At 35.1% G+C, this 23,777-nt stretch overlaps 1 pseudogene; it reads right to left on the reverse strand.

Annotated features, from left to right (window-relative positions):
- Positions 1–7,113: 7,113 nt before the first annotated feature.
- LOC147515860 (pleiotropic drug resistance protein 1-like) lies at positions 7,114–14,207 on the reverse strand (annotated as a pseudogene).
- Positions 14,208–23,777: the final 9,570 nt, after the last annotated feature.

Consider the following 23,777-nt stretch of genomic DNA (forward strand, 5'->3'; position numbering starts at 1 on the left):
ATTTTGTAGCATTTCGTCAATCTTTTGTGGTGGGTAGAATTGTTCCATAAATAGTTCAACTAGTTTTTCCCATGTGTCAACAGAGTTCGGCTTTTGTGCTGTTAGACAAGCAGCCGCTTTGTCAGCTAGGGTGAAAGGAAACACCCTAAGCTTTATTTGTTAAGGTCTTACATTAGGATGATGAAATATAGTAGGAACTTGTTGTATCTAACGTAAGTGTTGATAAGGCTTCTCATGGTCTAAGCCGTAGAAAACAGGTAACAGATTAAATATATTGGGGGAATCTAAAATCTCCCATAGTGTGCGCAAGAATGATGCAGGACTCAGGTCTATTGTTTAAAGCCTTATAAAAATCAGAGAGGGCTCTCTCTGCTATTTCTTCACCCATTGCTACAAATGTAGTTGGGGTGGGTGTAAGTGGTATGTGTGTGTGTGGTGACGTGTGAATTTCTAGATAGGCGATTATTTTAGCGTCAATGATAAACTAATAAGGCAGGTTTGTACGTACAAGATCTTAATCTCATGCAAGTTTTAAGTCTAATAGGCAATTCCAAATGAGCATACAAAAATTAACCTGATTATTACTAGAAATAGAATCCTCTTATAGTAGATTTGTGGATGTAAAGAGTTGTTACCTGGAGCGTCCTTGCTACGCGTATAAATAACGCCTTCAACAGCCTTGAATCACGTATAATATATTCAAACCAACGGCCAGGCCACTTAAGAATTGAGGGAGGTTGTCCGTGCGTGCACATTCCTTAATTAGAGAAACCCAAATCTTTGAGTTTTCTAGACACCGTATAGTATGAAAAATTAATTATGCAATACTGAAGTGGTTGGGCATACGAGTATTGTACTGTACTCGTGAGGTAACATTGTACTAACTGTAAAAATGATTAATTTAATCTACTTAAACTAGGGCATGGGTGCGCTTATGAATAGGCTAATAATGGCGTGGGGCGAGCTTTAGTATTATTATTATTATTTTTTTGTAAATTTAAAGGAGAGCGGGGCGCGCTCTAGACAGGCAAAATGAGGGTGCAAGCGTGCTCTCAAGTAAAAGTAGGAGTTTGAACTTTTTAGGTCAGGTCACGGGGATACAAGGAGTTGGATTCTCAACTCGTATGCACTAAAACAGTAGCAAAAAAATTTCAAAAAAATGTGAACAGTAAAAACAATAGAGAATAGTGAAAATAGCTTTTCATAGTTTTAATCTAAACACGCAATACATAAATAAGCAAGATGGCAAGCGGCGTGATTTGATAAATAAGTTTTAATAAATGTAAAAAAAGAGTTTCTACAGTACTAAAACGTGCATATCAATCAATAATAATACTCTCTACACATGTTGATATAGATGAATAGTCGTGTTCGATCCACTCTTGTTTGCATGTACTTGAATGTGAATCTAGAATAAACTACTATTAACTAATGAGAGAGTAATATGAGGCTAAGAAAATTGTAAACTAAAGAGTAGAAAACAGTGATTTGATGATATGAGAAGGGATTAGAGAGGGGTAATCCTCCACATGATTCGATTGGCTATTAGTTTAGTCATCGAATTGCTTATTTTGATCCCTAGTAAACAACCCACATATCTATAGTTATTGTTTAACTAGCATGAGAGATTAGCACCCTACGAATCTCTTTGATGGGGTTTCTAATCTCTAGTTCTCTGTTATGAGTTCTATCTCTAGAAACTCACAACGAAAAACTTTGAAACTCTTATGTAAGAACAATAACGAACTAATTACTAATCATCCTCACGTGGCTTCATAAACCCCCTCTAATAGAGGTTTAGCCTTATATCATCGAATTGAAACTAACTAAATTAATAATAAAAGACATAATGTAAAAGACAAGAATTTAATTGAAGAACTAAAACTTTTTATTTATATAGGTTCTAATGGAGGCTACAATTATAAAACTAATTCTAACCCTAAACTAAACTAAAACTAAAATAAACTAATTAGAAACTAAAGGAAGGAAGGAGTGTACTATTTAGCCTTAATTCTCTTTATACAAGAGAATATTAGGGTTACATTTTCGTGCATAGGCCTGAAAGGGGGACTTTGGGCCTCTAATGTGAGCCCAAAGTCCATTTGGTTAAGTCTAAACAGGCCATAACTGCTGGAAATTAGTTCAGACTTGGAAGACATAAAAACACATAAACAGTACTGACTCTTATTTATTATAAATATAATTGGCCTAAATGTAATACTATTAAGGGGTCTAAACTACACTTTTGGGTGCTTATCACATATATGGAAGGGGAAAGCGATGGTGGATGCGGATGCAGCAATTGAAGTGACGTGTGCTGGGGCCTTGATAGTGATGGATGTTCAGGTAGTTAAAGCAGTTGAAGCAGTTCAAGCGACTAGAGAGGAGCCAATGAAAGATGTAGGTGATGTTGAGGCGAGGCTCGTGTCATATTGATTTTGTTGTTTTGGGATTGGTGGTGAGGATAAGTATTTGAATGATGTGATTCTAAGTAGCTTGATATAATAGAGTGTTCCTCGTGCTGCTAGTCTTTCTTTTTTCATGGTAGAAATAGCAAGTCATTTTCCACATGGGAAGGCCTAGTGGGGCTCATTGTAAGATTCCTATGAATTGATTGTTACTTTGAATTTGCATCTTGCCTTTTGTTGTCTTGTCTTCATGTGATATGTGACACGCGTGATTTTTATGGTTGGAATGATATGTGGATGATGATGGATGATGGGTGTCATTGATTAAAACCACACAAGATCAAAACCTAATATCACTCTAAAGTAAAGGATGAGTAGCATATCAATCCGCTTCTGACTTGTATCACTTATGAAGGACGGGAGTGGAAAAGGGTGTCGAGGGATTAAAAACTATTATTGTAGAGATTGGGAATTACTAATTATAAGCTAAACTAAACTAAACTAAACTAATGATTGATTATATGATAGGGAATTCAAGAGATTTGAATCTACTGATACCTTTGATCTACGACCTTCTGCTTCATGGTTGTTCTCATAAGTAGACTACAATTAGGCAATCAAGGGAGTGTTGATGCCCTCTTGGACAAAACATCGTTAACCCTTATTTCTATTTAAGGTTGTTCCTATATTTATGCTATTAATATCTTATTTCCTTTTATGTAAGCTCGGGCAGCCATTTAATGTATTACCGAGAGCAACATCAAGGAGTGCTTCCTAGTTAGGTAGTCATTCAATGAATCACTACTTAAGGGAAACACAAAGAATACTTCCCCTAGGCAGTGATAATAAATAATTAAATAATTAAGAATGGATATGATGAGTAGTAGATAAATGATGTCATGAACAGTAAATTATTGTGGAAAAATACTAGATAAAACTCATCAAAATCATGTGATAAAGAAGAGAGTAGTCGCGTTTGCCAAACTCTAATTCGTACACTACTTGGATGCGAATCTAGATTGCAATTACGATTCAGTAATAAGAGTCAAAACAGTAGATATGATGTGAAAATAGTAAATTTAAAGAATAGATAAAGGTATTAGAAGGGTTTTAATCCGCCATGCGATTCGACTAACTAGATTAATCGCTGTATTAATCCCTAGTGAAGACCAAGTCCTTTCGGGTCAAAGTTTCACTAGCATGAGAGTGTAGCTCCACCACAAATCTATTTGGTGGTGGCTCTATACTCTAGTTCTCCATTATGAGCTCTATCTCTATTTACGCATAATGAAGAACTTGAAGTTATTATTTGCAAAACAATAAATACTAATGATTAATCATCCACACATGGTTTCATAAACTTCCTCTAATGGAGGTTTAACCTAGTGTCATAGGAATAATATTAACTAAAGATTGAATATAAGACATAATTTAAAAAACAATAATTAAAATTAATTAAACTAAATCTTTTGATTGATTGGGGATTAATGGTGGCTATAATTGCTAAACCTAATTATAAACTAAAGAAAACATAAACCTAAATTAAACTTAGGGTTTGCTAGAAGAGGTAAAAGAACGACTTTTAGTATTTAGCCTTAACCCTCTTTATATAGAAGAGGGTTAGGGTTATATTTTTATGTATGGGCTAAAAGGGGGGATTTTGGGCCTCTAAAGTTAGCCCAAAGTCCATTAGGTTAAGTCTAAAAAGGGCCATAGCTGTTGAAAATTACTTTCATGCCCTTTTCATCCACTTTTATAGCTCTGATTGGGGCAAGGCCAAGTCCATTGAAAATCTGATTCCGAGCCGGTCGTTTTGACATAACGTAGTCAATTCTGAGACCCGAGTCCAAATATACGGCCTGTTGAAGTTCTATTGACTTTTTTGTCCTTTTTCAGCCCCGATTGACTTTGACTTCCCATCTTTGACTGGGCTTGAAAAAGGCTTTTCTCCATGATTTTTGGGCTTTAAATGTAGAACTTCCTTGGTAATCATCTTGACTTGTTTTCCATGCAAAAGTGGTGCTTTTAGTCACCTAATGAACTTCAAGTCTTGAAATGCACAAAAACGCGTAAGCATTACTAACTCTTATTTATTATAAACATAATTGTCCTAAATAACGTACTATTAAGGGGTTTAAACTATACTTTTGGGTGCTTATCACACCACCCCCAAACGACATTTTGTTTGTCCTCAAGCAACGATGAGAGATAAACACAGATAAGTGGCCAGAAATGTGGTTTAACTAATCTCATTTCACGGAGTGCGATTGCATTGACCATATGCAATAAGGCTTTAAACCACTAGAAATTCCTTAGTAGACGAATTATAGCCTCGTGAAAGTTTTCCAGAGAAGGTACTCACAAACTTCAATTATACTACAATGACTAAGAGATAAAAATAAATTTCCTAATTAATCTCAGATATCTATACATCTCAATAACAATATAATAAGAACAATGCTTTTGAAACCTAAGCTAATACATGCATAATAATCAAATCATCTAAAAATATACATGCATGCTATGAACTATGTTATGAAATGCAATGGCAGGTCCATTTCTGAAATGTTTGGAATAACGTCCTTAAGTAGGTCCTCACAATTTGTCAAGACAAAAATACTCTGATTTTTCCACTCAAGTTAGCTCACTCAAGTGTGCAGTGGGCACTTCCTCACAATCTCAATGACATCCAAAGGAGCCAAGGTCAATTAATCACATCTACCACTTACTATCACACCAAATTAATCCTAATTGAGCTAGAGGTCTTTATTAGGTGATACGGGGCAGAGGTGATGGTTTAAGAAGAAATAGAATAGATATTCAAATAAACAAGTCTAAGATAATAGGTTCTTCAATTACATGTAACTAGATAAAATTTTGTTCTTACTTTGCTTTTACACTTACTTAGTTTCCATCCTTAGCCATTTTATTTTGGCTTTTTGACTCATTTTATTCTATTTTTGGAGTTTTTGTTTTCTTTTCTTTTCTTCAAATGGAAACTTCTTTTATTTTTTTCTTTTCTGAAGCAACTAAATAATTTTAGGTTTTCCACAGGTTTTTCTCTTTATTTTCTTTACTCATCCAATTCTCAAACTCATTCAAAGATGGGTAGGTTTATTTTTATTTTTATTGGTTTAAAAGATGGGTAAAAGATTTGTGGTTGCGAAAAGGCTAAAGGAAAGGCCTAAATTCAAAGAGGGCCTAAATTCTTGCTTAGGATATTGTATGGTGATCAAGCAAGTGGATATGTGATTTCTCTACTCAGATTATATGTCTCATTTGTGTTTTCACTCAGATACTCACTCATATGAGGCTTTTAGGGTAGAATCTCACAAGATATGTAAAATTAAGTAGTCTAACCTAGGTCTAAGAAAAATACTGCCAAGTACACTCATATATGCTCATGCAAGATGTTAATGAAAAGATGCAATGACTATTACCTACGTATTATCCTAAGTTTCAAAGAACTATGCTTAATTAAATTGCTATTTGAGATTTCTAGACTAATATCATCATAGAAAACGAAATAATACCATTATCATAAGTGCATAGTACAAACTATTTTTATAAAGACAAATAATACGTAATATACAACCTAATATGTGCTTAAACATTTACAACGTGTTTGTATACCACCCCCAAACAAAATCATACTGTGTCCCCAAAGTATGGAATGAAAATAAAGGATAGAATACCATAGAAACGTATTTGTAAATGGTAGCACCTGAAAAAGAAAGTAAAACGATACAAATATAAAGAATTAAAATGCAGACGCAACTCCTATATGAGTTCCATCCATTATGGATATAAAAGGAAATAAAATTCTCTTGGGACATAAGCGGACTCTAACAAAAATATAAATATTACCATATATAGTTGTTTCTAATTATGCATTTTCCTCCATTTGCTCCTCACTTATGAAATGAGGCTCCTTTAAATCTTGCTTAGCTATGACTACTTTCAAGCCTTCATTCTGTTTTCATCTACCCTAGCCAACCCATTTAGTGCAATTTGGTCGGACGGGGTGCATGGGGCTACTAGGTGAGGTTGTAGACGCCAGCCAGGCCAAACCATAACACGTAAAGAACGGACTATAGCATTGGTCGTGCGCATTGTATCAACCTTAACCCAATTAGTGAAATGTATACATAATTTAGGAAAAAAAAATAGCATAATACGAGTGGCTTTGACTGACATCGCCCGTCTCAAGGCCCGTCAAACAATTCACAGTCGTTTTTTTTCTTGACTGTTAGTTACCGTCAATAAATTTAAATTTATTTGACGGGTGGTCAACGTCAATAATAAATAGAATTGTTGGCGGTCTATAATTGTCCAACTTTGCTATTTCACTAGTCAAATTTGTCCGATTTTAATGGAATTTGGGATGAAATTTTGAAAATTATTGACAGTTTGCTACGTCAATTTTCTATATACATAAATTTTCTTGACGATCTATATTCGTCATTTTTTTTCAGCATTAACGTTTTTTTAAAATAAATTCTTATAATCTAAATTTCATATCCATTTTTCCTTCAAAAATTAAGTTATCCAACTCAAATCAACATTTTACCAAAATACAATAGATTCTTTCAACAAAACACCAAAATATTGTAGATAAGTACATTACATGAGTTTTAGTATACTCCATATATAACCATACATCTTCATGTGTATACAAAACCAACTAGGTTGCACAAAAAAAAATTTACCAACTCACATCAAATTGGCTCCACAAAACGCATGGGCCATGTGATTGTATCTCCAATTGAAATGTCCCCAAATGTTCCTTCCCCAACATATAACTCAGTTGTGTAATCAAAGATATCGTCAATTGTTATGTTATACCATATATCAAAGCCTAAAGAAAAATGTATGGAATCTCAATTACAACCTGCAACAATAAAAAAACTCAGTGAGAAATATAGAAAATATGTTTATAACCAAATACATATATTAATTAAGCTAACATAAATTTCATAAGCGAAGAGAATGGTTTACCTGTCCAAAGGCATAGGGCAATGCCAAATACATTCCAGCAGCTCTCTCATGGTAAAAGACTGTTCTTTCAACAACCACCACTGGCTACACTACTGAAGCATTTTGTACACCAAGGAACAGAACTTCGGCATACATGGAACCCATTGAATTGAACAAATCCTGCTACTTATCCTTGCAATTTCAAGCATTGGAGTTAAACTCAAATAAATCCAAGAGAATGAAAGGAGAGTTGGGAGGGGATGATATTGTTTATATTAGTTACCTTTTGGAGCCAAGATCCCAAAAAATTGTTTCGAATATCACAGCAATCATGGTTGTGAAGAGCAATCTAACTGCAGTATATGGTGGGTTGTGCCAGTATGATCAATGTTGTTTCCATAGGCAAGCCATACATTGGACGAAGATACACTGTGAGTATCGTGTAGCGAAGTGAAGATCCTTTGAACCAGGTGAAGAGGCACTCAGTTCATTGATAAGGGCTTTGTTCCTCCTGAAGCATGATAGATCAATTAGACAATGTTCATTCTAGCCATCAAAACAAATTAAAGAGGTTCAATCTATCTCTGCCAAAGTCCAAGTCACAATAAACCTACCCATATAATTCAGATTTTTTATATATGTCAGTGAAATCGATCTTCAGAATATTTTCATGTGCGCCACTAGTCACCTTTAACATCCATGTTGCTGGATTATAACCATCTTTAATTTTACCAACTCCTTCTACTCCCTTGATGAGGAACAAGAGATTGTATTAGAACTCATGCAGATGAAATTTAGTGTCTTGAGAGGAAATAAATAGAAAGAAATCTTTTTTCTTGTTTTTGCACTCTGACAGTCTACAAAAGCTCACCTTAAAGTAGCTGATGAGATGGCAAGAATGACGACCCAATGGGCCTACATATATTTCTTGTCCTCCTCGCTTCATTAGGAATAGCTGTAAATCCAAATTACGTTGTTAATTATATATCTTTCATAAAATACAATCCTAATATTGCAAAAAGTTGGTCATCTAAACTTTTAATATTTTCTAACCCCATCGAATGCTTCAAATATGTTAATGCTTGGCTGGTGAATTGTGCACAATACGGTTCTTCCTGTATCAACATTGTTCCTTACTGTTCTCATCACAATAGCTACTGCTCTCACATCAAGACCAGAGGTTGGCTCGTCCATGAATATCATAGATGGGTTTGCATGAGGAAAAAATCCACGAGATTTTATTACCAACACTCCCAAAGGTTCGGTTGCATTAACAGGGATCTATAATGTCATGCAAATTTAATCCCTATCAGTCTTAATATATGGAGACAAAATTAACTATTTACTCTTTCTTCTCCTATTTACCAATTCCTTTATTTATTCAATGACTTACATGCCTCCACTGCTTCCCTAGAAATTCATTTACTACGAGTGCATTATGTCCATACATCAAAGGTGAAATCCAGTAACCCCATATCCACCATTTCTTAATGTTGTCAGTAGCAATAAGAAGGCACTTAAATATGATCTAAGAATATTTCTGTCAAACACATAAACAACCATGGCTTGAGTTTTCAAAAAGAACATACCTTGTGACAAAATAAATACACCCAAGACTAAAAGTATAAGCAATGCAAATGCCCTAAATGTATTTGCCACAATCATGTTCCTTTCAATTGCTGCAATGAAACGAAACAGTCCAGAAGCCACTTGGTTTACAAGTAGGAGCAGCAAATACTGTCTGAGAAGACTGCAGTTGTAAAAGTTCTTTGGTCATTGCCTGGACGTAATGTTATTTGAAACACATATCAAATCATGGATCAAGATTCTAATGTATGTTGATTAGCCATTACCTTTCAACATTTGGATCATAACCAATAACATAATAGGTGAAGAACACCCAAACAACAACTTCTACAAATGTGATGGGAATCTTCAAGACCCATGTAGGGAGGGAATAAGCCCGTGAAGGATAAAACAGGAGGTCCCTTTGCTTGTAAAACACTGGTAACTTTGCAATGGTCATGTTAAGCTCCGAGAAGCCGTTGAACATAATAATGAGTAGAGTGTAAAATAGAGCTCCCGTATATATTCCGTAGATAACGTCGGTGCCTTCATCCATGCCTTGCTTGGCACTCTCGTAGACATCTTACACAACAAAAAAAATCAATACAAGTGCCACTTGCATATCAAATAAGGTGTCATACTAACTAATTAATACGACTTGCAGCACGCACACACAAACGAGTAATATTATATCACCAAGAACATACTAATGAAATTAAACTTGTGGTAGTGGTAGTAAAAGCCATATAATCAGAAATTTCATGAGTCGATATGCAACTAATTTTTTTTACTATGTTTATGGACCCCCACTTACTCTAAATTCCTAGTTCTGCCCCTACATTAGACACAACCACCACGCGAATAAAATTTTTGACAAACCAACACCCTCACCATGTTGAACAAAACATAGTTTATAAAAACATTCCTTATAATTGATGGACAACACCCTCAACATGACAAACCAACATCTTCACCAAGAAGTGCATCCAATTAAAGGATGAAAACTTCTGTTACTCAGTAAAACAAATAGTGAAAAATCACAATTTTAACAACAATAATTTACTTAAATTTTTTGATAAAGCACTAAAAAGTCACAACGTTATACAATATTAATTCGCAATAACAATAGCATATCAATAACAACGATAATGATATGTGTTACATTTCTTAAGACAAAGAAGTCTTTTTAAAAAAAAAAAAAAAAAAAACCCCTTTATGAGATGCAAACTAACTAAAATTCCATCATAGCTAGCTGTAGTAGTGTATAAAATGACCAATTTAAAAAGTTAGAGTTTTGATGCCACCCATTACAAGAATGGGAAAAAAAAGGGGTTATGATACCAATTTATACCTCTACAACATACAAGTACAATCTTCTACAAAAATAAACAACTACTAACTGCTACAAGATACAGCAAGTACTGATTGCAATACTACAAAAATGATATTTCACTCTAAACTCAAAGCTAGTAACAGATATACCCAATATATATAACAGATGAATTAGCTCATGGAGTTACAGGTACCATAAATAATTGAAATAACTACAAAGAAATTGTACCTAAGTTCAGACTTATTCAAAAGAAGAGTAGGCAAAACTCCAGTCAAATTGTTTATCAACAGAATGATAGTTCTTTGAAATTAATTTTTTTTTAATCATTCATTTCTTACAAATTCAATAATTGAACTGACTAAAACTACTACTAAAAAAATGACTTGTGATGACGGCTTTTAGCCGTCATGAAACAGATTTAATGACATTTTTTCATTTAAAAAACAACTGTCATTATAGAGCCCGTCATAAAAGTTAACAAAAAATGTCAAAAAGTTGATGACGGTTCTAGAGAAGCTGACATCAAAGCTCGAACTTAATATGAGAAAAATTCATTTATAAACTTCATAACTGGATCCTTTTGCATGACATGTTTTACTTAACCATCATAGTTTATTAGAAAAAGTGTCAAAAACTAAACCGTCATTTACGACTATTTTTATTTAAGCGTCACCCTGAGAAACAAAAGTGTCAAGAAATTAACACTAAAAACTTTCAAGAATTGGTATGCCACACGATAGTTCTTTGGAAGCCGTCATAACTTTTTTTTTTCTGTAAATTTGAAATTCCTGTAAACCAATACATTTCGACACCACTAATACATTCAGATACTTGACAGCTGGAGTCCATTACGGAAACAAAAATCATAATTTTATTACCTACATAAATCATTCCAAGAACTTGTTCATATTACATGATTTATTCACAGATAAAAAAATTAAATAACTTAAGCACTTTATTCAAAATGAAGTCTCATAATCCAACAACAATGCAATTTACATAACTCGACCAACAAATTGCTAATCAACCGATCCATCTCAAACAAACTTAATTGAGCTACCGTGTTATCTCACTTATAACCTAAAAAAAACAATATGAAGAAGAATGTGTTAGTTTGTTTAATAAGTAAACTAAAAATATAATCATATAACGACTTCTACACAGTATTAAAAAAATACACAAACAATGTGTTAGCACACTAAGTCAATAACTACTAAACGAAAGAGATACAATCAACTATGACAGAGAATCATATTGATTAAGCCCCAAATAACGTACACTATTGTAGGATATATCTGATCTGTATATATATCTACCACGAGTACACAAATAACTCTTTAGCTAATAGGCAAAGGAAAGAACATAAGTAATCAGACCTAAATTCGAAATGTATGGTGGAAAATCTTCAGACTAAAGATTCATATACAACCCCCAAAAACCTATCAAACATAAAAAATATATATATGGTGCACATACCTATGCCGAGATAAATTTCTCGATGTACTCGATAAACTCTAAACGAATTTCAATAAAGTCCGCGCTTGTATATGTCATAGTGTTAGCCGACTCCATAAGTCAACAAAGAAATTACAATCATCTATGTTATTTTTATATACTTGCAATTAGTATGAGAAATAATAGTTCTTGAGATACCAATTGCAGCTGCAAGCTTTAATACTTCAAGGATAAACTGAAATTGAACATTTCTTCTTTGAAAAGAAGAACATATTATCTTGATAAAAAAAGTATCATCCATACGCATCTTTAAAATCTAAAAAGTATAAATGGATTGTTTCTTCAATGCAATCACAGAAATTTCTAATATTCTTATAGTGACTGTTGATCCGCCTTTACGTTAAGAGTCTACCACTATAGGCCTTACATGCACTACATGAAAGATTAGGGACTATATTTCTTTGTTAAGTGCTCAGATTAACAAAAGGCTACATCAATGGAACAGATAATCAGCTAACAAGCAATGAAGAATTTAATTAAGATAACTAGCTTAGTGATGTTCTCAAACTCGCATAAAATAGAGCTCAACGGTTATTGGTAATGGCAATGTTACAAATAGCTACAGACAGATACTCTCCCTTTTGTAAATTCAATGTGTAAGTGTTGACACAACAATGTGTCAGCATTTTTCTGACAAAGATGATCATCCAAACCTAATGAAGATGATAAGTTTACTTAAGCAAAACTTGACTATTATCTTTTCCCTCATCAATAAAAAGAAAACTATTATATTCAGAAAAGGAATTCAAACATCCTATACAACAAGGGGTGTGAAATTTATACTCAATTACATTATTTATACATTAATCCAAAAGGAGATTAATAACTGAGTTGGTAAGGAAAGTGACGACTGACACTTGTCAATTTAATGAGAGAAATCAGTTTAAATGATAATTACGTTAAAAAACAGATTGTATTAATGACGGCTACTTGTTCAGTTGTTGTTAAAAATAAAATCATCTTATGAAGTAAATCTTTGTAACTTTCAATTGTCATATGCACACATTAGTACAATTAGATTAGATCCAAGAACTAGGGGACTCGGCTGTAATTACTAAAGTAACCCAATCAGGTGGATAACATAGGAGTGCCTTAATAATAGAAACTCATGAAGTAGTAGCTGAATGGGTTAAACTTGTGATATCACAGTTAGTTTTCAAAGTGCTCCCCACGATGTTATCTAATCAAACCACCATATCAACACAGTTAAACTCGAGGTTCTTGTAAAGCTAAAAAATTAAGCACATTCTATGTAATAAAAGTTTTTACCTGGAGTAAGGATGTAATCACACTCTATAGCATCGCGTTTTGTAGGGAAACTCCTCTTGATGAAAGAACCATACTCACTGCTAGCCCTTCTGGGATGTTATGGACAACTATGGCCAGAGTCACTAAGAGACCTTAAGAAAAACCTTTGGAGCCAGCAAATGAGACTCCAACACCAGATCCCTCACCAAAAGAATGGAAGGTCATTATTCCAATAACAAGGATGACTTTATTTGCATCAGCACCCTTTATGTCCAACATGCTCACTTCCCCATATTGTTCAAGGAATTGTAAAAAGCCAGTTACAGTGGTTTCTTATCGGTCGGAAAAAACACATGAAGACAAAATTATGAATTAAGGAGTGTAGGATCATGTCTATTCACAAACATATTCAAAAGAATGGTGCAATAAGTTCCTCAATCGTAATTCTATGTTTGAAGAACGCACCATCAAGATTATGCGTGATTGAGCACCACATGAGGAAAGAAATCCTTCTAATGGATTTTTACCTCGGAGAAGATTGTCTAATGTCTATAATGACACACAAATGGTTAGAAAATGTGGCAACCAATATATTGGGTGTGGAAACGTAACTAATATCACAACTCAAGGTTTAATATTTAATGATTCAGAAATAAGAAAGATATATATCTTATAAGAGACGATTACCTTCTTACAAAGCCAAATGAAAGCACCACCAGCTAGAATCCCAATGACAACCTAGTTGTCACTACCATGATCCTGACCCTCCTGCACAAGGTCAAAGCTAGCGGCCAGCATTACCCCAGAGCAGCCATTCCATTGCAAATTTCGGCCCATTGCAGATCAAGCTCTATAAAGAAGAACGGGAGAGCTCCTAAGCCAGTTGCAGTTGCCATTGCCAAAGTAAACCATGCAACTGTAGACGCTGAGACTCTAGTAATCCCAGTATTACTGTCATGGTGCAACCTAGTGAAGACGTCTTGAGAAGTGTTAAAGGCATTTTGAAGACTAGTGCCGTCTATGAAGTTATTTGCAAGATCTTTGCGAGGGGCAGTCCTTATATTTTCCTTAAGTTGTAGTTGGGTGTCTGCTATGAGTGACGGGTGTAGCAGGATGAAGACGGCAGAAAAGATGAGGATTTGTTGAAAATGCAAACCCATTTTTTTCATCTCTTAAATTTCACATGATTTTGGATAACAGTAGTTGATGGAGCCCCTTATGTTTCTGCAAAGTAACGTTAAAATCTAATCTATCAGTAAAAGATAAAACAAGAATCCCTACCTAATCTTCATTCATCCGCTAAATATTATGAGTTAGAAAAAAGGAATTACTGGAGTCCTCAATCGATTGTCTTTTTTCTTCTCTTATTTATATATATTATTTAGAGAGAAGAAGGAAAAACACCTTGTTTTGCTATCCATCTACAAATACCGGTCTAGATTTTTACTTTATTTCCTCAAGGACCCTGGATTTCATATTTTTCTTCACTACTCGTAAGTACATGGACATTGGACAACAACTTCAAAGGCATGAATGAAAAACATAAAGCCCAACCAAACCAAGAATGTGTGCCTACCTCAAACTCTGAAAGCAGTCGTTAGGGGGTTTAAGCTCTCTGGGCAGGAATCGTTACAGAGAGAGGAAGATACTCCCTAATGGTAAAATTTAAACCCCACACCAAAATTGAACAAGGGGATATAAACCACCCCAGTTTACTATGAGGAGCAGACGAGGGTTTAACATGCTTCTTTCCTACTATTTTTCCCATCTTCTTCAAAACTACTTTCAACAATTCATTTAAATATTCTTGACTTAAAAGTAGCACCACCGACGATCTTTCTGGCCCTTGTTTTGAAACCCAGGAGCCTCCTCCTGTTTCTGCACAAGACTTTGCGTTTCTTTCATCCATAGAGATTTCTTTCTAATAAGACAATTGTCGAGAATGATTTGGTATGAACAATTCTAAAGGCAACAAACTATATTCACATACCTTGTGAAGAATACTGCTGCTAATGTCCAGTAGCCTTCCTCAGAGTTGCAACACCAATGCGTATTGGCATACTAGAACAGAACTGCCCATTCATTTCATCAATAGCTCGCGACTGTTCATTATCATCACCAAACCTGACGAACCCATAACCTTTTGAACGACCAGTGTTTGCATCAATAACAACTTTTGCCCCTTTTACAGCAAAAGTTCTGACAAACCCATAACCTTTTGAACGACCAGTGTTTGCATCAATAACAACTTTTGCCCCTTTTATAGCAAAAGTTCAAAATTTTCATATAAGCCTCCCTGAGTTTACAAAAGTTCATATTTTTCACACTGGGCTTCGGTAACACATCCCCAAATCACACTAACAAAAGAGTCAAGTTTAATTAAAAACCTTAATAGAAAATCAGTTTTTAAAGAGAGAGAGAGAGCGAGAGATAGACTTACTGATGGTGTGGTGGTGAGGACTGAGGAGAGAGAGGGAGATTAGTGCGGCAGGAGGGGACTGAGAGAGTAAAGATGGAGTGCGGCAGGATAAGTATTTTTTTGATGAGTGGGGAGTCTATTGACAGTTCAATTCTTAGTGAGGAGTCTATTGATTTTGGTATTCTTTTTTTCGGTTAAGTTGTTTACGGTTTAATTGAAATCCAAAATGGACCTAACCTAGTGCCCAAAAAATTGCCAGAAGGTTGACGGTTTATTCTATTGCTAATTTGACTGTTTTAAGAAATATTATCATATTTTCTTGACACTTGTGTCATACACGATATAATATTGTAACAACCGTTATAAAATTATTATATTTTCTTGACACTTGTGCCATACATGACATAATGTTGTAACAGCCATCATAAATTTATTATATTTTCTTGACGTTTGTGTCATACACAACATAATGTTGCAACAGCCGTCGTAAATTTACTATATTTTCTTGACGCTTGTGTCATATACTACATAATATTGCAATAGCCGTTATAAATTTATTATAATTTCGTGACGCTTGTGTTATACACGACATAATGTTACAATAGCCATCATAAAAATATTACTAAAACACCTATCTTAACGGTTTTTAACAAAGCCATCAAGATAGAAAAAAAAACAAGCGTCATAATATGTCATTTTTTTAGTAGTGAACTCCTCAATCACTTAATAATTCACATCACAACAACAATGAAATATTCACAAAACAATTTTTTAATACACCCCCATATCATAAACAAACCCTCAGCAACTCCAATAAATTTAATGAGAAAGATGCATCATCCTAATATATTAATTAAAGAAAAAATAACATCTTTTTTGAATATAAGAAACAAACCGGTGAAATTGTAGCTTGCTGCTAACTACTCTATTTCTTTGAAGTTGCTGTAGAGATGAAATTGTTAGCTTTGGCGGAATTTGTTGTATATGATGGCGAGTTGCAGTTTTGACCAAATAAAAATCGAAAGAGAGAAAATTGGAAAATAGCGAAAATTTTGGGGAGAAGGTATTTGCGCTCTGGGCTGGATTTTGGGGAAAATTTTCTTGACAAGAGTGGGCGGTCAATTTTTTGTTTGACGGTTATGGACCATCAATTTCATAGAAAGCCTGTCAAATATATTCATGACGATTAGTACCAATCAATTCCTGATAAATGTAAAAAGATAGTTTTATTCACAAATAAAGCGATGAACTCTAAACGAAAGTAAAACTATAAACTATTGCTTATACTAAACTTATCACAGATATTTGTTTTCTACTATCGAATCTATTGACGTAGAGTTGGAATAGAAGATTCGTTCCAATCCTAGTCCTTTAGCATTAAAGTTTTCTACAATTGATGGTTTATCCAAGGTCAATGAGGGATTTACGAAGGGAATTTATACTACTGGTGAATTCAAATAACAAGATACAAATAACGGAATGACAGAATGCTAAGAGTTGAATCTAGATAAAGAATTAGGGGAATTTGATTCCACCTTGAATCCAACTTAATAAACTAGCATATATTTGTTGTAAACCAAGTCTTACATTGACCTTGGATGGTGAGGTTAAGAAAAGGTACTTAACGCCTTTTAGTGCACAACTCTTTGAGAAACTTAGCATGGTGAGGTAATTTTTCAATTGCGTCCAGAAAAGGTAAGTTTATCGTTAGATTTTTAAAAACCTCCCTAATCTCATCGAAGTTTGTATCCCTATTTAACATAGCTAATTTCTGGGGTTTCTCTCTATATTTAGCGTATGGATCAACTGGATGCCTAACCTTTGATTTCTATTTCTTAGGTTGTAGTTTAACTGGTACCTCTACAGGGGTAGGCTCTTCAGTTTCTATTACGGTATCTAGTATAATCTCTGGTGTAGGGACAACTGGTGGGGTAACTATTGGCATAGTTACTTTGTTATCAACCACTCTCCCAAAACGGAGAGTGGAGATAGCATTTAGCTCACCTACATTTTTATTTTCCATACTAGTATTACCATTTACCTCAAAGGCTGTGTTTGTTGTTTTAAGATTAGCTATCGCTTGTCCTAGAAACACCCCTTTAGGTTGCACTTTCTCTTGAGCTAACTGCTGTAAGGAAAGTTGGATGGCTTATAAAATCTGTTGTTGAGATTGCATAAAGGTATCGAAACGATCTGGTTATGGAAGAGTATTAGCTATAGGTTGTGTGACAGGAACTATGGCACGTTGATTATTAATGGGTGAATTTTGATAGTTATTATTTACCGGAACGATACCTCTATTAGCATTATAATTATTATTGTTATAATTATTATAATTACCCTGACCTTGTGCTTGACCTTGTCGTGGTTACGCTTGGTTGTTATAATTATTATAATTACCCTGATTTTGTCCTTGTCGTGGTGGAGCTTGGTTATAATTATTTGCTTACCTAACATTTTGATTATTAAACCCTGGAGGTGTTACTTGTTGATTATTTCTCCAACCGAAGTTGGGATGTTATTTCCAAGGGGCGTTAGGAATAGGAAAACTAGTAATCGAGCAAACATTATCTTGTTGTGACTGTTGTTGTTCATAGGCGGGAGGACACTAGAAGTCGGGATGCTCTGGACTCAAACAGAAATTACATGGATTGGAGTTGACATTCATGATGGGGATAGACGTTTGTTGAACAGAAATAGCCTTTACTTTTTTAGTTAGAGATTCGATTAAATTTTTAAGTTCCGAATCAGGTTTCATCTCAAACATACCGCCGGCTTTAACTGTTGTAGAAGAACTAGCGGAACGGGAGATATCATCACTACCCCGCTAGTTATTATTAAGCTTAGTTTGATCTTCTAAAAATTTATAAGCCTCTGAGGCTCCTTTACTTAAGAAACAACCCCCATTCATTATCTCAAGAACTTCTTTATGGTGGTGTATAAGTCCCTTGAAAAAGGCACGAACTAACGTGTCTTTCGCGAGATTATGATGTGGACACTCTATAAGTAGATCGGTTAAACGATTCCAAGCCTCTGAAAATGATTCATGAGGATTCTATCGAAAGAAATGAATCTTGGAAAGCATTTCATCAGTCTTCAGTGGTAGGTAAAAATATAACATGAATAGTTGAACAAGTTTAGCCCATGAGTCCACATAATTTGGCACTTGGGCAGTTAACCAAGACGCTGCCTTATCGGCTAAAGTGAAAGGAAATACCCTTAGTTTAATTTGTTCAGCACCAACTGTAGGATGGTGAAATGTAGTAAGGACTTGCTCAATCCTACGCATGTGTTGATAAGGCTTTTCATGGTCTAACCCATGAAAAACGGGTAGCAAATTAAATATATTCGGGGCAATTCGGAAATCCCCTACTAGGTCTGATAGAACGATGCAAGATTTAGGGCTATTGTTCAAGGCTTTGTAAAAGTCAGAAAGAGGAGACTCTCTTTCTTTAGCCATTGCTTCAGGTGGTGTGTGTGGTATATTAGTTAGAGGTGTAGTCGATGGTATACTAGAAAGGCGTGTTTGTTGCCATTGTCGGTTAATTACGTTAGGCGTTTTTCTTTGGCCTGACCTTAATCTCATGCAAGGCTAAGAACAATCTTATGAAACACAACAACACTCCAAACAATCCTGATATGCTAGTATGAACCTCTAACAGAAGATGCGAGGTGTTGAAGAAAAGAGTACCTGAAAGCCTCCTTGCTTCGCTTATGAATAGCATCTTGTTTACGCGTGCTCAGTGTATATAACAAGTTAGAACACTGAAAATCTTGAAGAAATGGAAGTTTGAATCAAACTTGTGGAAATTGGGCAGTTTCAACAGAGGGCGCGGTCGCACTCAGAATAGGCCTAGGTTGGGCGCCTCGCGCTCAGGTCAAGCTGGAGTTCTAGGCTTGTGGGCGCAGGTCGCGCTCAGGCAAAAAGTGGAATTCCAGGTGTGTGGGCGCTGGTCGCGCTCCAAGTTAGCCTTAGTAGGGCGCAGGTCGCGCTCAGGCAAAAAGTGGAATTCAGTGTGTGTGGGTCGCTCGTGGTTCCAAGTTAGCCTTAGTAGGGGGCGAGTCACTCGGGCAAAAAGTGGAATTCCAGCGTGGGCGCGGTGTCGGGGCAAAAGTGCAATTCCAGGCGTGTGGGAGCAGGGTGCGCTCCATTTTGGCTTGCCCTGGGTGCAGGTCGCGCTCTGAGTAATTTTTCGAGGAAAATTTCAGTGCTGAAACGGACAACCACAGTGAGAATCAAACAAGGATGGGGGGGGGGGGGGGGTTATGGGACTTTGAGAAACTATCAATTCTAAAGAAAACAATACTAAATAGTACTAAGATGGTAGCGACGCCATTTGATAACCGTAAAAAGATAGTTTTACTCACAAATAAAGCGATGAACTCTAAACGAAAGTAAAACTATAAACTATTGCTTATACTAAACTTATCAAAGATATTTGTTTTCTATTCTTGAATCTATTGACGTAGAGTTGGAATAGAAGATTCGTTCCACTCCTAGTCCTTTAGAATTAAAATTTTCTATAATTGATGTTCTATCCAAGGTCAATGAGAGATTTACAAAGGGAATTTATACTACTGGTGAATTCAAATAACAAGATACAAATAACGGATTGACAGAATGCTAAGAGTTGAATCTAGATAAAAAATTAGGGGAATTTGATTCCACCTTGAATCCAACTTAATAAACTCACATAGATTTGTTGTAAACCAATTCTTACGTTCTTACGGTAAGAATTGGTCGTTCTAATCCCTAATTATACATGACATTTCTACCAATTCATAACTAGCATGTAAGGTCGTCCACCCATTCTCATGGCGAATCAACGACCTTCTAGAGTGGAATAGATTATTACAACGATTCTATACTATACAATCAAGTTTTCATCAATGCTTCATCAAACCCCTCTAATGGAGATTTAGCCTTGATTTATCAAACTATCATTTCCAATTGAATTAAACCTAGACATAATATAAAGATTTGAACTTTAATAATTTAACTACTCCATAATTGAAATCCAAATTAATAACTAGGAAATAAATAACAAACAATAATTGAAATTGGATCTAACCAAATTTAAATGACAATATCGAAATTAACAAGACCTACTATTTTATTTACCTAATGAATCAAGAACAATGATTCAAATAATTAATCTAAAACAAGGAATGAAACTAATTAATTACTAATTGAAATTCAAAAACTAGATCTACAAGCTATTCTAATGGCTACTTTCTATTCTAAGCTATTTAACTATATCTTTCTTAAGAGCTAAGTCTTGTTTTTTGTAAAAGAGGAGACAAGATCCACAATTTCGTGCATGGGCTGAGGAGCCATATTTTGGGCCGGAAAATCGAGCCCAAAGCCCAATTTCTTCAGTCCACAGAGCCCGTTTTAGTAGGCTTTGACTTCATCAGACTTTTCATCCACTTTTGCTTCTCTAATTGGGTCAAGACTTAGAACATTGGAAAGCTCTTTCCGAACTGGTCGTTTTGACATAAGGTAGGCCCAAATCCGAGACCTGAGTCCAAAGATATGGTATTCGAAAGTTCTGCTAACTTGTGCACTGTTTCTACCCGGGTTGACTTTTCAGCTTTTGACCGGGCTTTATAAAGGCTTTGTCTCCTTAAATCTTGGCCTTTATCACATAACTTCTTAGCAACCAATCCTTTGCTCCTTTATTTCGCCAAAGTGGCACATTTTTGCACATAATTGAGTTATATGCCTGAAATACATAAAAGCACGTAATTGGCATTAACTCTTATTTATTACTCGCATAATTGGTCTAAAAGTAGTATTATTAAGGGGCTAAAACTATAGTTTTGGGCTCTTATCAATTCCTACCCAGGCCAGGAGTAAAAAAAACCATGTTTTCACCTAGTGACAGTCTGTGCTCTTGTAAGACCATCCACTATGGTTTTGGATATGTCATAATACCAACGCCCTTCGCCTAAAGCAAAGAAGGCATTGCATGGGCAAGAATTCACGGATTTAAAGTGCCAATCTCCTAGGACATTAAGCTTAAGGAAAAATATAGCAAGGCCCATATTGAGGGCCATGCTTCCTAAGGATACATTATGTTGGCCTTGGTGTACTACTTGAAATATGCCAACACCATATGTCTCGTGGAAGTTTACCCAATCATAATTGTTATCATTATCATCTATATAATTAATCTGGGTATGTGGGATAGCGGTTGGAATTTCCAAGGCACATGCAATTAAATACTTAGTCAATAAACAAGTTTTTTCATCTAATGTCACTCTGAGTCCATCTTTTCTAGGGGATCGTGTATAGAATTCAATGTGCTCATAACTATATATATAGCAAGTGCAGGAGAATAAATTTGATAAGGTCTTACCAGTAGGCTTTCCCAATGATGTTCTAAGATCATATCATCAAAATATGCACCGTACTTCTCATTGAGATAAAGATCCTCAAAAGACTGTTCTGGTATAATTTTTGTAATAGACATAGCAAACAAGTAATGAATTGAAGTACTGGAAGTAATAAAAATGGAACCTGAAAATCCGAGCTTGTTGTGTGGTGGTGAGGGTGTGCGCGCACTTGGAATAACCTTTAGGTGGGCGCGGTGCACGATTAATAATGTTGATATCAATTTAAAACGAGCGCGGTGCACGCTAAGTGATAAATGTAAAATGAATAGTCTACCTACGAAATGAATGATGAATTCAAAACGTAAGTAAACTAAAACTCAATTATGCCAATCTCACTTATCAAAGCTTCTACTCTCGATGCGAATTGCACTAAGTGGAGTAGGAAGTTCGTTCCACTCCTAGTTCCCTAGCATGGATTGTTTTCTAAGTCTAAGAAATCAGTCTTAAGTCAATGAGAGCTTTACGAAATAGGTAACTAGACTACGATGCAACTTACCCACAAGATACAACTAGTCAATTAAATAAGCGACTATGAAATTACTCATTGATTCTATGATAAGGAGTTAGAGGGGAATTGATTCCACCTTAACTCAACTTAATCCACTACCGACCTAATCGTCGGAATCAAATTGAATTGCTCTGTGAGAACAATTGGTTATTCCTAATACCTAATTACACATGGCATTTCTACCAATTTATAACTAGCATGTGAACAATTAAACCCATTCTCATGGTGAACTAATTATTTTACAGTAGAATAGAAATTACGACGACTCTACGATAAAGCGGAATCAAGCTTTCATCAAGGCTTCTCAACCCCTCAAATGGAGGTTTAGCCTTGAATCATTACGCTAATCATTTCCATTTAGATTAAAACTAAACATAATATAAAGCATTGAAATTTACTTAATTTAAACAATAATGAAATCTAATTTAATGACTAAAATGAAATAAGGACAGGAATTGAAATTAGATCTAGAATTGGAATTGACAAAATCGAAATTGATAAAGAATACTACTTTATTGATCTAATCAAATTGAAGAGCAAGATTCAAAGGTTTAATCTAATACAATAATTTAAATGGAACTAAACTTAATCAAAACAATTCAATCTAGATCTAAAAGCTATTCTAATGGCTACTTTCTATTCTAAGCTATCTACCCTAATTCTCTACTAAAATCTACCATTAACAAAGAGCTAAGCTTTTGTTTTTATACATTCAGATACAAAAATCGTGCATGGGCTTGGAGCCATGTTTTGGGCCAGAGAATCAGGTCCAAAAACCAATTCTTTCAGTCCAAAAAGGCCTCTTCAGCTAGATTCGGCTTCAACAGACTTTTCGTCCACTTCTGCTCCTTTGATTGGGTCAAGGCTTGGACCATTGCAAATCTCTTTTCGAGCCGGTCGTTTTGACATAAGGTAGGTCCAATTCTGAGGTCTGAGTCCAAAGATATGGCATTCGGAAGTTCTGCTGACTTTTGCTCCTTTATCTCGCTAAAGTGGCACATTTCTGCACATAATGGACTTTGAAGCCTGAAATGCATAAAAACACGTAATCAGTATTAACTCTTACTTATTATTCACATAATTGGTCTAACAGTGTGATTATTAAGGGGTTAAAACTACAGTTTTGGGCTCTTATCAAACCACCCCAAACAAACATTTTTGCTTGTCCTCAAGCAAAGATGAGAAATTAGAATAAGTGACCAAAAATGGAGTTCTAACTACTCGTTTAGCTGAGTCGATTGCATTGACCATATGCAACAAGGCCTTAAACCACTAGGAATTCCCTAGTGGACGAGTTATAGCCTCGTGAGAGTTTTCCGATGAAGGTACTCACAAACTTCATCTATACTACAACGACTAAGAAAATAAAACTATTGTTTCCTTATTCATGCTCAACTATCTATA

This window comes from Coptis chinensis, chromosome 2, assembly GCF_015680905.1.
Source record: "Coptis chinensis isolate HL-2020 chromosome 2, ASM1568090v1, whole genome shotgun sequence".
Taxonomy (NCBI): domain Eukaryota; kingdom Viridiplantae; phylum Streptophyta; class Magnoliopsida; order Ranunculales; family Ranunculaceae; genus Coptis; species Coptis chinensis.